This window comes from Rhinatrema bivittatum, chromosome 1, assembly GCF_901001135.1.
Source record: "Rhinatrema bivittatum chromosome 1, aRhiBiv1.1, whole genome shotgun sequence".
NCBI lineage: Eukaryota > Metazoa > Chordata > Amphibia > Gymnophiona > Rhinatrematidae > Rhinatrema > Rhinatrema bivittatum.
In genome coordinates, this window is record NC_042615.1 from 754,582,593 (window position 1) to 754,597,840 (window position 15,248).

A 15,248-nucleotide genomic window follows, 5' to 3' on the forward strand; every position below is an offset into this window, starting at 1 on the left:
TGCGACTTCACGCATCTGGCGAGGGCTCACTCTACACGCTCACGCATTGACTACTTATTGATCTCGGAAAGCTTGTTTCCTAAATTTGTCAAGGCTTCCATTGGATCGTTGGTGATCTCGGATCACTGCCCAGTCATAGGGGCACTGTGTATGCAAGACTCCGCCACCCCTACACAATGGCGACTTCCTTCCCACTTGACTACTGATCCTGAGTTCCCAAAATTTCTGAAGCGTAAATGGCAGGATTTCATGTTCTTTAATGCCCAGCACACCATTGATCCTGTACTATTGTGGGAAACAGGTAAAACTGTGTTAAGGGGTGAGATTATCAGCTATGCTAGTCATAAAAGGCGTAAAGCGGCAGAGGCTATTATCTCCTTAGAGAAGAACCTTCAAGCTCTTAAACGCCAGCTGAATAGGGGAGGAGAGGAGTCAGTGATCTCCCAATACAAAGCAGTTCAATTAGCGCTGAATAACCTTCTTCATGCTAGAGCGGAAAGGTCCTTGCGTTTTAGGCAATATACTTTTTTCCAATACGGAAATAAAGCGGGGGGTCTCCTGGCCCGTCTTCTTCGAGCTCAAGAGTCCTCTAAATTTATAGCTAATCTGAAGACTCCTAGTGGGGATGTAAAGTCTAAATCTTCGGACATTGCCCGGCTGTTTTCCGAGTATTATCATGGCCTGTACTCGGCGGAGCAGGTAGATGAGTTAGCTATTACAGAATTTCTTAATACCCTCCCTTTACCTACCCTAACAGAGGACCAGCGTCTCTCCCTCAATAGCCCCATTACGCTGCCCAAGGTGTTGCTAGCCATAAAGGCTTTGAAAGATAATAAAGCTCCTGGCCCTGATGGAATGTCAGCGACGTTTTACAAGGCTCTATCGCAGGATATTGCCCCAACTTTGCAATCTCTATTTGAGACGATGGCCACTCAGGGCTCTATGCCAGCTTCGATCCGATCGGCTACTATTGTAGTGTTACCCAAACCAGGCAGGGATCCTCTACTGGCCTCTTCCTATCGACCAATTTCCCTTCTGAACTTAGATATCAAACTCTATGCTAAGATACTAGCTACTCGCCTTCAGCCTTTTATGCCTCAGCTTATTTCTTCGGGGCAGGTTGGCTTTGTAGCGGGTAGGAGATCTGCGGTAAACATCCATAAGGTGCAGGCTGCCCTGGAAAACTGCCATCACTCTTTTCTCCATGATCCACTTCTAGTGACATGTGACGCGGAGAAGGCGTTTGACCGGGTGGCCTGGCCTTTTCTCCGGCAGGTTCTTGCTAAAATGGGCCTCACTGGGAGGATTTTTGAGTATATTACTCTTCTCTACTCTAACCCCACAGCGAGAGTGCTGGTCAATGGTTTGCTGTCTGCAGAGTTTCATTTGGGGAGAGGCACGCGACAGGGATGTCCCCTTTCCCCGCTGCTCTTTATTTTAACAGTGGAGCCCCTTGTCTGTAAATTACAACTTGCTGCTGGGGTTGAGGGGATCCCGGTTGGGGCGCAGGTTTATAAGACCCTGCTCTTTGCAGATGATATTCTCCTTCTCCTCACACATGCACGTACTGCCCTTCCTGTGGCCCTGCAGATATTTTCTCACTATCAGTCCCTATCAGGTTTCAAGCTCAATTTGGACAAAACCGAAGCCCTGGATGTACGAGGTACACTAGCTAATGGGTGGCTGGATTTTCCTGTGAAATGGGCGGGGCCAAAAATAAAATACTTGGGGGTTCAACTAAACTCACATCCTGACACTTGGTATGCTTTGAATATTCCGCCTGCTATTGCTAAAAGCGTGTCCACTTTACAGAGTTGGCAATCTTTGCCTTTATCGTTACAGGGTAGAATCGCCTTGATTAAAATGGTCCTTGCTCCTCGTCTAATTTACCTACTCTCTATGATTCCATGTCTATTGGTTGACAAGGACTATCGCAAGCTGCAGACTGCAATCCGTTATTTTGTCTGGCGGGGGAAGAGGGCTAGACTGGCCTACACTACGCTGACTGCTCCTAAAGTGCAAGGAGGTTTGGGCCTCCCAGATTTTATGTGTTATTCCCGGGCGGCGAATCTCCGTTTTTTGGGAGATTGGATTTTTGGTTCTTCCCAATATACAGACACGCCACTCATACAGGCCTTGTGTGCTCCGCTGGATCCCCGCTATGTTCTTCACACCCAGGACGGCGGGTGTCTTGAACGTCAGCTTAAGTCTAGTCTGGTTAGAACCATGAGGCAGGTATGGTCGCATATCCGCTCCACTCTAGGACTCCCGGTTCAAGTCTCTACTCAATTCCCGCTAGCTAGCCTAATTGATATATCTCCCCTTCCTCCTAAAGCATTTAATCTTTCTGTCTCCACTGGTTGGCCTCTGGGGGAATTTTGGTTGCCACATACGGAACATTTCCGTTCCTTTCCCCAATGTCAGGAACAACTGGGTATGCGACCGCACCATTTTCTATTATATGGGAATCTAAGAGCAGCTTATGGTACTGTGACAAAGGGTATTACGGATTGTATTGATTCTCCTCAATTTTCTGCTTTGGTTGCATGCTTTCGCGCTAAAACTGCCTCACTATCATGTTTATATGCTTATTTGAGTGTCCAGCATGACTATGGCATATATTCTTCTTTGCTTCCTAAGTGGACGCGGGATTGTGGGGAGGACTTGACTGTATCGATGCTTAAAGACGCATATGCTTCTATCCCCAAAATGGTCCCAAGTGTCACGCTACAGGAACTTCAACAACGGGTTTTTCACAGGACTATCATCTCCCCGGCCCGAGCTACGACCATGGGATTGGTGGAGTCAGATACTTGTCTTAAATGCAAACAACCTGGTGCTACCCTGATCCACTGTCTGTGGACATGCAATTGCATCCAGGCATTCTGGGAAGAACTGAGAAGCTCCTTAGCAGCCATCTTGGGATCTGTCCTCACCTGGTCCTGCTCGTTCTGTCTTCTTAATGTTGAAATTGGAGATGCTAGTGTTTCTGTGGATAATATTCTTTTTGTCTCCAAGGCGTGTCTCATTGCCAAGAAATGTATTCTGCTCAGATGGATTGAATCTTCTGCACCAACGCGACCTCAGTGGTCACATCTCATGATGGAACTCTTCCAAATGGAATATGGTTCTCTTTACAGAAAATATCCGCCTCGAAAACAGAGGCATTTCCGGGAAATTTGGCAGGCATACTATGCTTCTCTCCCAGCTGATGTGCAACGTTTATCTCCACTAGAGCTGGGCCTCCCTGAAGCTGGTAACCTGAGTGTTTGACTGTGGGAAGTCTGCCATTCTGCCTTTCCCGCCTGGAGCGGCTGGGTTCGGAGCTCTACCAACTTGCCTCTTCCTCTGATCTCCGCACCCTGGGAAGTCATACAAGCTCCTCAGTCTCCGGTTCGAAGGATGCTCTACCAGTGTGATATACGGACAACTTATACAGTGTTTATCCGGTTTTCAGTTATTTTATACTGTTGGGTAGGGGGGGTGGGGATATGGGGACAAGGGTTCTGGGCTGGCGGGTGAAAATGAATAACCGAAATGTTGAGAGACTTGTGTTCCTATGTTTTTCTTGCTTGTTTTGTTGCTTGTTCTCTCAATAAAATTACTTTACAAAAAAAAACAAAAAAACTACATGTGTGCATGATATATGCAGTTCACTATTCTACATTGATAACGCCCTAAGGCACGCGATAACAGCCCATCGTGTTTTAATGAATGACTCTGTTCATTTGGCAAACTATTCCACAGGAGGGGACCTGCCGAAAAGAAAGCACACTCTCTGGTTTCTTCAAGATGAGCCAGCTTCAGTGATGGGACATCGAGTAACATTAAGTTTGCCAACTTGAGAGACCAGGAAGGGGGTGTGAATTTTTACTACCTAAGAAATCCAGGGGGATTGTATATTGTAAACAGATGAGTATATGATCATAGCAAGCTTGTATTGTATACGGTGTGAGACTGGAAGCCAGTGAAATCTTTTGAGGACTGCAGTAATATGTTCATAGATGGAGATGTCAGTTAGAAGTCTTGCTGCCGACTTTTGTATAATCCGCAAAGGACGAATAGCATATAATGGGAGACCTATTAAGAGAGAGTTACAGTAATCTATATCAGAGAATAGTAAGGACTGAAGAACAGACCGAAAATCCCAGAGTGTTCAAGAAGAGGTTCAAGATGACAGAGTAAACTCAGTTTGTAAAAAAGACAAATTGATAATGGTCTTTATATGATCACACAAAGAAAGAGAGGGGTCGATAGTAATTCCTAAATTAAATACAATTTGAGAGATAGCAATACAATGAGTATCAAATGAGAAAATGTTGGGTGTGTTTTGAACTGGGTAACATGATAAAACAATGATTTCTGTCTTAGAAATATTAAGTGCTAATTTGACAGCCAAATTTTAAAATCCCTGCGTGCGGTAAAACCAGGGGTTACGCGAATGGCTAGGCCCTGCACATGCCGAGCACATTTTCAAAAAGGCCCAGCCACGTGTGTAATCTCTGGTACGCGCTGAAGTGCTGGGCGATTGAAAAGGGGCGGGGTCTGGGCGGGGTGGGCCAGGACAGCGCTATTAGACGCTGTCCTGGAGAGGTGCGCACCAGCAGCCAGCCGGCGTATGGAGTTTACTTCTTCTCCGGTGGAGCAGTAAGTATAAAAATAAAAAAATTGGGCTTAGTTAGGATTAGTTTATGAGTTAGGGAGGAGAGGGGAAGAGGGAGGAAGGATAGGGTAGGGGTAGGGAACTGGGGAAGCCCTACTCGTGTCGCTGCACGTAATTTAACAACCCCCCCCCGTGCGCAGAGGAGGCCACCCACCCCCACATGTGCGTGCTGATATTAAAATCTGGCGTGCATTTGCGCGTGGGAATCCTGTTTTATAACATGCATGCATCAACATATGTATGTTGTAAAATAGCCACGTCCATGTGCTTGCACCAGGAACCACACGCACATGGACACATGCATGTGTATTTTAAAATGCACCCCTTATTGCGGGTGAAGCCATTTTTGGATGGTTCAAAGGAAAAAAGAATTGGCTATCATTGGCATAAATCTTATAATGAACTCCAAGGCTAGAAAGAGTGTGACATTGAGGATGTTAAATAGATGTTAAATAGAGCAGCAAAGAGGTATCCCAGAGCTAAGGGTTGTGAAAGAAGGAGTAGTAGGTTCAAAATGTACTTTTTGAGTCCTCTTAGTGAGATAGGAAGAGAACCAGAAAACATAAAAGGAAAGCTGAGCCCTGATGGAAGTAATACAGTGCTATGATGTTTCCTGAACCCAAATTGATATTGACTAAACTTGTTGGAATCAAGAAAGTTGCAGCATTGATGGAGAACTGCTGTCTCTGTAATATTAGTAATAAACGATAGAGAAGAAATTGGCCGATAGTTAGAAATGAGAGTAGGATCAGCTGTTGGCTTTTTGATTATAGGCCGAACTGAAGCATATCTAGTCTATGCAGATTATAAAATACAAGGTGAATTTTCTAAGTGATACATGCATCAATGCCGGAGATGCCCATGCACCTAGCCCATATGCGTGTCTGCCCAATTTTATAAACTTGCCATATTCACGTACAAGTAGAGATGTGCGCATAGCTCACATTAGGGAAAAAAGGGGCGGAATGTGGACAGGTCATGGGTGTTCAGGGTGGGGGCCAAGAGATATGTGCATATGTAGTGTATTTGTGCAGGCATCCAGGTCCATTTCAGTGCAAAGTTACTTCTGCTACTGATGAGGGAAAAGTCTGAATAAAATTATTTCTAGCTGTATATGAACTTCCTGAAGGGTCTGGGTTAACTTGGGGGAGTACAGGCTAAAGAACCAGGGGGGTCTTGAGGACATCGCTATAATAAACTGGTGGGTGAACTGGCTATTTCTTGGATGCGCTCATGTTATAAAATTCCCTCACTTGTGCATCTGACTGCCAACATTGCCCTGCTGCGCCTGTAAACGCTTAAAATTAGGAGCACGCATGCCCGTGCCAGGCCTATTTTATAACATGTATGCGCACCTGTGCGCAGGACATAAAATTTCAGTGCATCTTGCCGTGTGTCCATATACACATTTATATAGATATGCATGCGCATGTTTTATACTTACCATCCCTGCGTATATCCCCCCCCCACATACGCACATTTCAGTACTGTGAATATTTGCAATGCACTGAAAATACACACTTTCTCACTCTATTTTATAAACATACGCATGTAGAATATACGCACAAAAAAAAAAATTACTTGCATGCATAAAACCCTGAATCATACACGGAAATCAGTATATTTAAAAAATGTGCATGTACTTGAAATCACCAGTTTGCTGATGCCCTCACCATTCAGCCAGTCCCTCTCCAATTCAATGAGATCCTCTTCTACTTCACTCTGAACTTCCTCCAGTTCACCCAGGCCGCTCACCCAAACATAGCAGATAACAGATGAGTCTAGTGTGCTAGTTAATTCGTTAATATGCACAAAGAAATTGCCCAATATATTCACGAGAATCTCTCATAAAATAGCATCTTACATGTAAACCTTTTAGCCTCACCCCAGAAGATCCCTCGACTGTCCCTTTTCTGCACAGGCAAATATGCATGTGAAACTGAAAATATGCGTGCACTTTTTATATTTATAAAATAGCACGTACACAAATACGAGCTACTTACTGTTACAAATGGCAGTCTGCGGGCACCCCACCTCCTCTTCTGCCATCAGCAGAAACCCCGACCCCGGCACCCAAAAGCTCAACCCTAGGGGAACGTGGGCTGGTATAGGTGAAGGTCCTGATCAGTCTCTGCTTCGCCTGGGTCCACCTGCCGATGGTGAGAACCTGCAGGACTCCTCCCTGTAGGAAGTGTCAATCTTGCCTTGGCCCAAGGGTCCACAGATACAACATTTATGCACGTGTATGCTAATTTTATGTGCATAACTCCTTTGAAAATTCACTCAGCAGTATTTTGGAATTTGAGTTGGTTTGCAAGTTCTGTGGCTTATCCCAGCCCCCCTTTCACAATAAGAATGTTGTTTTATTTTATTTTGTTGATGTATTTTATGATATTATAATTTTGATGCTGATGTAATTATTGATTTGTGCGGTAAACCACTCTGGAGAAGAGCAGTGCATATGCTAAAGAATATCTAAGAATGTTGAAGTGCCAGTAGCTGAGGGGACTATAAAGAGACACCTTTAAAGTGATGATTGCCTCCATGGGATCTTCTTGGAGGGCCTATCCTCATGCCTTCAGAATGAACTAGCAGCAAAGGAACTCCCGGACGACCTCAACGGCATGATAGATTTGGCCAATCGAGTGGATCGTCACATGCGGTTTCGCCTTCCGGAAGTTTAGACAGCGAGGAGGCCCTCGCCTTCTTCCAAGGGTGCATCGGGAGCCCTTCGAACGCCCACCGAGGAGCCCATAGAGTTGGGCCATGGGAGAGTTTCCCCACAGGAGCGCCAGTGGCGAATGAAGGAAGGACTTTATTTTTACTGAGGCTCAGCGGGCCATCAATTAGCCATTTGCCTGACGCTGTTGGGAAACTTACGGGCCTAGGACCTGAAGGAGGTCTCTTCCTGGGCCGCACTTCACCTGCACCTCCACTAACGCTACCAGTGGCGTTAACATCTGCTGACGGTGAGTTCCACACCTTAGCCCTGGTGGACTCCGGCGCTGGCGGCAATTTCATTATGAAGAGCCTGGTGGAACACTTAAAGATCCCACAAGTTCGTCTTCCAGTTCCTTTGGTCATCTCCTCGATCCAAGGTAAACCTCTTCCGGAACGTGTGACACATTTTCTAAGTTCCCGTCCAGTTGCGGGTTGGGATCCTTCATTGGGAGCAGATGCCATTCTATGTGTTGGAGTATTCCATACATCCGCTCGTCCTGGGCCTTCCCTGGCTTCAGGAGCACGCTCCTCAGTTCAACTGGAAGACTTTGCAGCTATCTCGCTGGGGGCCGAATTGTCATGGCAATTGCCTCCAATCAGTGACTCCAGTCTCCTGTTCCATTGCCTCCACCAGTCTTCAGGGTCTGCCGACCCCCTATGCCTCATACGCGGACATTTTTTCAAAGCAAAAGGCCGAGATACTTCCTCCTCATCGATTGTTCGATTGCGCCATCAACCTCCTCCCTGGTGCTGAGCCTCCTCGGGGGCGCACCTATGCCCTCTCGCCTGCAGAGACGCAGGCCATTACAGAGTACATCAAAGAAAACCTGGAGAGGGGCTTCATTTGGAAATCAAAGTCCCCAGCAGGGGCTGGGTTCTTCTTCATCGGAAAGAAGGACGGAAGTCTTCGCCCTTGCATTGATTACCGGGGAATGAATGCTATAATGGTCAAGGACCATTACCACTTGCCCATCATCTCCGAGCTCTTCGACCAGCTGCAAGTTGCGAGGATCTTCTCCAAGTTGGATCTCCGAGGGGCTTACAACCTGATCCGTATCAAGGAGGGTGATGAATGGAAGATGGCCTTCAACACCCGAGACGGCCACTATGAGTATTTAGTGATGCCGTTCGGGCTCTGTAATGCTCCGGCAGTGTTCCAGAACACCATGAACGAGATACTCCGCAATCTCTTATATCAGTGCGTGGTAGAGTACCTGGACGACATTTTGATTTTCTCGGACTCTCTGACCACTCATCATCAGCACGTCATCCAAGTATTGCAACGACTCTGAGAAAACAGACTATATACGAAACTTGAAAAGTGCCTGTTTGAGCAGGAGTCCCTTCCCTTCCTGGGGTACATCGTCTCCAGCGAGGGTTTCTGTATGGACCCCCAGAAGCTGAAGGCCATTCGGGAATGGCCGCAGCCGTCCGGATTAAAGGCACTTCAGTGGTTCCTGGATTTCACTAATTATTACCGATCATTCATACCTCACTATGCGTCCATCAGTGCCCCAATGACAGCCCTGACCCAGAAAGGTGCGGATCCCAAGAACTGGCCTCCGGGAGCGGAGGTCGCCTTTCGTTGCCTCAAGGAGGTGTTTCTACAACAACCGTGCCTTCGGCATCTGGATCCGCAGCGGCCATTTGTCATCGAAGTGGACGTGTCCTCAGAAGGCATAGGGGCCATTCTGAGCCAGACTTCTGAAAATTACAAGTTACGCCCATGTGCCTTCCTCTCCCGCCAATTGTCTCCGGCAGAGCAGAACTACGCCATAGGCGACAAGGAACTCTTGGCTATAAAGGTAGCCTTAGAAGAGTGGTGCCCTTGGCTAGAGGGGGCACAACACCAGTTTACACTCTATACCAGGGGTTTGGAACCAATGGCTCGCGAGCCAGATGTGGCTCTTTTGATGGCTGCATCTGGCTCGCAGACAAATGTTTAATAAAAAAGTAAAAATCTAATAAAAACCCCCACCCTCCTGACGCCCCCCAAGACCTCCAAAATTAATTTACTACAACCCCCCACCCTCCTGACCCCCCCCCCAAGACCTGCCAAAAGTCCCTGGTGGTCCAGCGGGGGTCCAGGAGCGGTCCGGGAGTGATCTCCTGAACTTGGGCTGTCGGCTGCCAGTAGTCAAAATGGCGCCGACGGCCCTTTGCCCTCACTATGTCACTGGGGTCGACCAATGGCGGCGGTAGCCCCTGTGACATAGTAAGGGCAAAGGGCCGTCGGCTGCCAGTAATCAAAATGGCGTCGACGGCCCTTTGCCCTTACTATGTCACAGGGGCTACCGCCGCCATTGGTCAACCCCAGTGACATAGTGAGGGCAAAGGGCCATCGGCGCCATTTTGACTATTGACAGCCGACAGCCCAAGTCCAGGAGATCGCTCCCGGACCCCCGCTGGACCACCAGGGACTTTTGGCAGGTCTTGGGGGGGTCAGGAGGGTGGGGGGTTGTAGTAAATTAATTTTGGAGGTCTTGGGGGGCGTCAGGAGGGTGGGGGGTTTTGTTAGATTTTTACTTTTTTATTAAAGATTTGTCTGCGAGCCCTGGACCCCCGCTGGACCACCAGGGACTTTTGGCAGGTCTTGAGGGGGTCAGGAGGGTGGGGAGTTGTAGTAAATTAATTTGGCAGGTCTTGGGGGCATCAGGAGAGTAGGGGGTTGTAGTAAATTAATTTGGTAGGTCTTGTATGGCTCTCACGGAATTACATTTTAAAATACGTGGCGTTCATGGCTCTCTCAGCCAAAAAGGTTCCCGACCCCTGCTCTATACAGACCCTAAAAACCTTGAGTACCTGCACCGGGCGCAGCGACTCAATCCTCAACAGGCACACTGGGCGTTATTTTTCACCCGTTTTAACTTTGTCCTGTGCTATCGCCCTGCCGGGAAGAATCTCAAGGCGGATGCCTTGTCACGAGTCTTCGAGACCACCGAGAACCCTGATGACCCTCAGTTTATCATTGAGCCATCACGGGTCCTACTGGCTACCACCACGACCATCCCTCCTGGAAAAACTCTGGTTCTGCCGCACCTGTGGAAACAAGTCCTGGCATGGGCTCACGACTCCCATTGCTCCGGCCATCTGGGACAATCCCAGACCTTACAGACCCTGCGCCAGTACTACTGGTGGCCAACAGTCAACAAAGATGTCCGGGCTTACGTAGAGTCCTGCCAGTCATGTGCTCGCCACAAGAGGATCCACGGTTCGACTCCAGGCTTGCTTCAACCTTTACCTGCACCCTTGGAACCATGGATCCATCTGGCGACCGATTTCGTCGTAGATCTGCCATTATCCAATGGCAACATGGTCATATGGGTGGTCGTCGACCGGTTTAGTAAAATGGCACACTTCGTGCCACTCCCAGGATTGCCGTCCGCACCACAGCTGGCCCAGCTGTTCGTCCAGCACATCTTCAGACTACATGGCTTACCAAGAAGTATCCTTTCGGATCGAGGGCCTCAATTTACTGCCAGGTTTTGGAGGGCCCTCTGCCAAAAGTTTGATGTTACTTTGGACTATACGTCTGCTTATCACCCGAAGACCAATGGTCTTGCGGAGAGAACGAACCAAACTTTAAAGCAGTTCCTCCGTATTTACATCAACGAAAAACAGGATGACTGGGCTAACCTGCTACCCTGGGCAGAATTTGCACTCAATTCACATCTCAATGGCTACCGGATCCTCGTCATTTCAGATAGTATATGGGAAGCAGCCATGCCCACTGCTGCCAGTTCCCATTCCAGTCACGTCCCCGGTAGCCCAACTCTCTGCAGACGAGTTACACCGCCTGTGGATCTCCACACGGCGCGCGCTGATCAAAGCCAGTAAGGCGGCAATAAGATATGCCGATCAGCAAAGAAGACCATATCCGCCCCTCAGGCCGGGCCAAAAGGTATGGCTGAGCACACAGTTCATCTGCCTGAAGCTGCCATCAGCGCAACTGGCCCTGCGACTTATTGGGCCGTTCCCCATTGTTCGACAAGTTGGTGCCGTTTCGTATCAGCTTCGCCTCCTGCCTTCCCTCAAGATACACAACACGTTCCATGTTTCCCTCTTGAAGCCTCTGGTGTTATCATGGCCTTCTAGCACACCCCTGACTCCCCAACCTATTGCCTCTGGAGATGACCTCACCTATCAAGTCTGAGAGGTCTTGATAGAAGAAATGGTACTCCCATTTCTTCTTGATAAAAGAAATGGGAGTACCTGTTACCGTGGGAGGGGTTCGGCCCCGAAGAAAACACCTGGGAGCCGTTGGCCAACATCTTAGACCGGGGCTTGTTTGAGCAATTTCACAGAGACCATCCGTCTAAGCCCAGGCTTCCGGGGAGACGCCCTGAAGAGGGGGGTACTGTTGTGTTCCGTGCCCGTGGATTAAAGTTTGAAAAAGACGCTCTTTGGCATCCTTCTGTTTGTTGCATTCTTCGACTTGGCAACGTCCCATGTAGTCAGGTCTGCTTGCTTCGGTGAGTTCTTGTACTTCGGATCCTTGTTCCTGTCTTGTCTTGGTGTTCCTGGTTCCTGACTTCAGATCGGCTAGCGGTGATTCCTGGTGTGTGACTTCAGATCGGCTAGCGGTGATTCCTGGTGTTTGACTTCGGACTGGCAAGCGGTGATTCCTGGTGTGTGACTTCGGACTGGCAAGTGGAGATCCCTTGGTATACGACCTCAGACTGGTAAGCAACGACCCTCTGGCACGTGACCTCCGACTACTTCTGGACCATCATCTTCAAGGGCCCACCTAAGTCCCAGTGGCCCGGGTCCCTATGGGCTCCTCCTGGGGGGACCGCGGGCTTCCAGGGGTGAAGCTCCAGTTAGCCCTTGCATCAAACTCTGGACTCCTTGACCTCTCAAAGGTCCACCTAAGTCCCAGCGGTCCGGGTCCCTATGGGCTCCTCCTGGGGGGACCGCGGTTCTTCTCCTTGATGTCATGACTCTTCATCTGCTTCCACAGTTGCTTCAGTCTCCAGTGCCGAGAGTCAGCTGGTCACATCTTCTGTTTTGCCTCGCCACCCGACGGGAGAACCTACGGATCTTCCTCCTAAGGTACACCATCCTCCCGTCGGCCCAAGGGTTCACAAGCCTGAGCATTACAAGTGATCCCCAGACATGCCCTTAAAAAAATTGCTAAGCAAATATACTTAATACAATTTTTTTTTCAAAGTATTTTTTTTATTGTATATAATTGGGGTAGGAATAGATATGTTCAGGTGGCAAGGTAACTGTGACTGAGAACTCTCCTACAGCTGTGAGGCTGCTTACCTTTTCAAGGTAAGGGTTCTTGGGTAGAAATGAAAGGTACATTTTATCTAAAACTCCCAAATGAAAGCTGATGCATTTAATGCAATTTTCTACCTAAATGCTACAATGAAATTATATTGCACTGAAAAAATATTGACAGAGAATAAATTGCTATACTTGCAGAACACTTTTAAGTAAGAATTGCAATGGTTGCTCTATCATTTACTCAAGGTTTAACCTTTTTTTGAATGGGGTTGTTAAGGGTACAACTTCATCACAGTTGCCTCAGTATGAACCAGAATCAAGCATTTCATTCTGCTAAAAATTGTTTTTTGGGAACGTTAATACTCTGGTGAGTCACTGCAGTACTCACAACTGGAAGCGACCCATTTATTAAACCATGTTAACATGATAATGCACATTAATAGTAATGCACACATTTGTGATGCCATTAATGTCCCAAAGAATAATTTCCACAAAGAAAAATTCATAGCGAGCTGTATCACATGCAAAGTAGCTAAAGGGTTAATGCAAATCATGTTAAGTTGCCCGATTTACACCAACCTGCCTGGGAGGTGTAGTTAAATTCAAGGATTAGCCAGTATTGATAAACCTAATCCCTCTCTTTTCCCCCCTCTATCCCCTGCGAGTGAACACTGAGGCTCTCCTGAGGTTTTACTCTCTCATTCTTCACCTTTCAGTGAACACTGAGGCTCCCTCCAAGCATTTACCCTTCCACTTCCCACCCCTAACTGATTGAACACTGAGACCCCCCCACTCCCATCCCAGGCCTCAACCCTCCAACCTCCTATTCTAACACCCCCAAGAAATGTGAGCCAAAGTCCCCTTCTCACCTTCTACCACCTGCTTTCCTGGCATCCTGTTTACTGGGACCTGGAGCTAGGATCTATTCTCCTCGAGATCTCTTCTATTATAGCTTAGCACTTTGGATCTCCCACTGGTGCAGCAATAACCCCAGCATGCAAAAGAGCAGTCAGGAATCCTCCTTCCTACCTCTGCCTTATAGTTGAAGACCTCTGAAAGATTGGCTGTTGGGGTAAGGGGCGGGGGGCGCCTGGACAGTGGGTCCCTGTCCTGATCAGCAGGATTCATTTATTTATGTTTTTATTTATATATTTGGGTTTATTACCCACACAAGAGGGAATTGGGAAGGGGTGGGAAGGGATTCAGACTCACATTTCTTGTGTAATGTCGGAGAGATGCAGGTCTTTTGCTGTTGACTCAGAGAGGGGTGGCAGAGACCATGGCTAATATCAGACCTTGCATTACCAGAAGTGGTAAATCCTTCTGCAATATGTTCGGTTTTAATGCCAGATTTATTATAGGCGTAATGCCATTTAGTAAATCGGGTGTTAAAATCAGAAATAATGTCCAATTTTAATGCACTTTAGTAAATAGGGCCACTAAATAAGAACTGAAATTAAGACTTGTTAGTATTAAAAAATAAACACTGTATGATAAATAGAAATTACCTGAAACCAGTTGCTTTTGCAGATGTGCTATATTTGCAAAGAAATACTCAGATTGCCTATCAGACATAACATTCGTCTTGGACCTCACTAACTGGTTCGGAGTCTTCCAGGGTAATATAAGATCCTTGCTTTTTGCATACTCTTCTGATGTTGTCTTCTCTGCAATCCACTTTCTTGTCAGCTTTTCAAAAGGTCGACTTATCTCCCCACTTCTGAGTTTCTTCTCCAGTTGTACTTGAGTAAACTGAGGATATTGCATGGACAGCAGGAAAGATGTGCAGATAACTGGAGCCAAGTCCTTTAGAGTATCTGACCCTTGATAAGGCGTAGAAACTGGAGCTCCACAAACAGCACAGCCAGAGGAATACATATATTTCATACTATTAATACTGGTGTAATTAAATCTCTTTATGTAGCAAAAGTATTTAAATGCCAATATATCACTGGTAAATTCGACTGTACGGAATTTCAGATCGCGTGCTTTACTATAAAATAATGCTTACCAAGAAAGCCATGATGCATTTGTAGATCACTTTTAAGGAAGAGCGGAGTGTGTGCACCATCATCTGCTGCACCGGCTTTTAGCAGGCTTGGTAAGGCTGCTTCTCTACAAATCCGAGGAGACAAGCTTCATTTCTTTAAACCATGAGCAAAATGAATTCCATGTGCTATCAGTTAAGATTCCTTTTTAGCAGAAAATTCAACAGGTCATTTCATTTCCTTCCTGCTAGTTTACATTCAGTTGTTGGATGTGAGAGGAATTGTTTTGTTAAAATTGTGAAGTTTAACATCGATTCTTGACCCACAGTTCTGAAGACTTGCCCGTTCCCTGTTTTAGTTTCTAACTGCTGGACTCTGTTTACTTCCCTATCCTGTTGCTCAGTGGCTGAAGGGGATATTTTACAATAGCTGACTTGAGTAATCCCTTGGCAACCAGATTTCAATAGACTTATTATACTCTGGCTTGTTTATTTCTCATGTTCTTCTAGGACTAGGTAGCCTGGAAGTCAAGATAGAAAAATATGTATACTTTACTTGTGTATGTTTGTTTCTAAGGGCTTCGTCTTTCAGTATTTTACAGAACATCTAGGGCAATAAGTAAATAAGACCATTCTATTTCATTG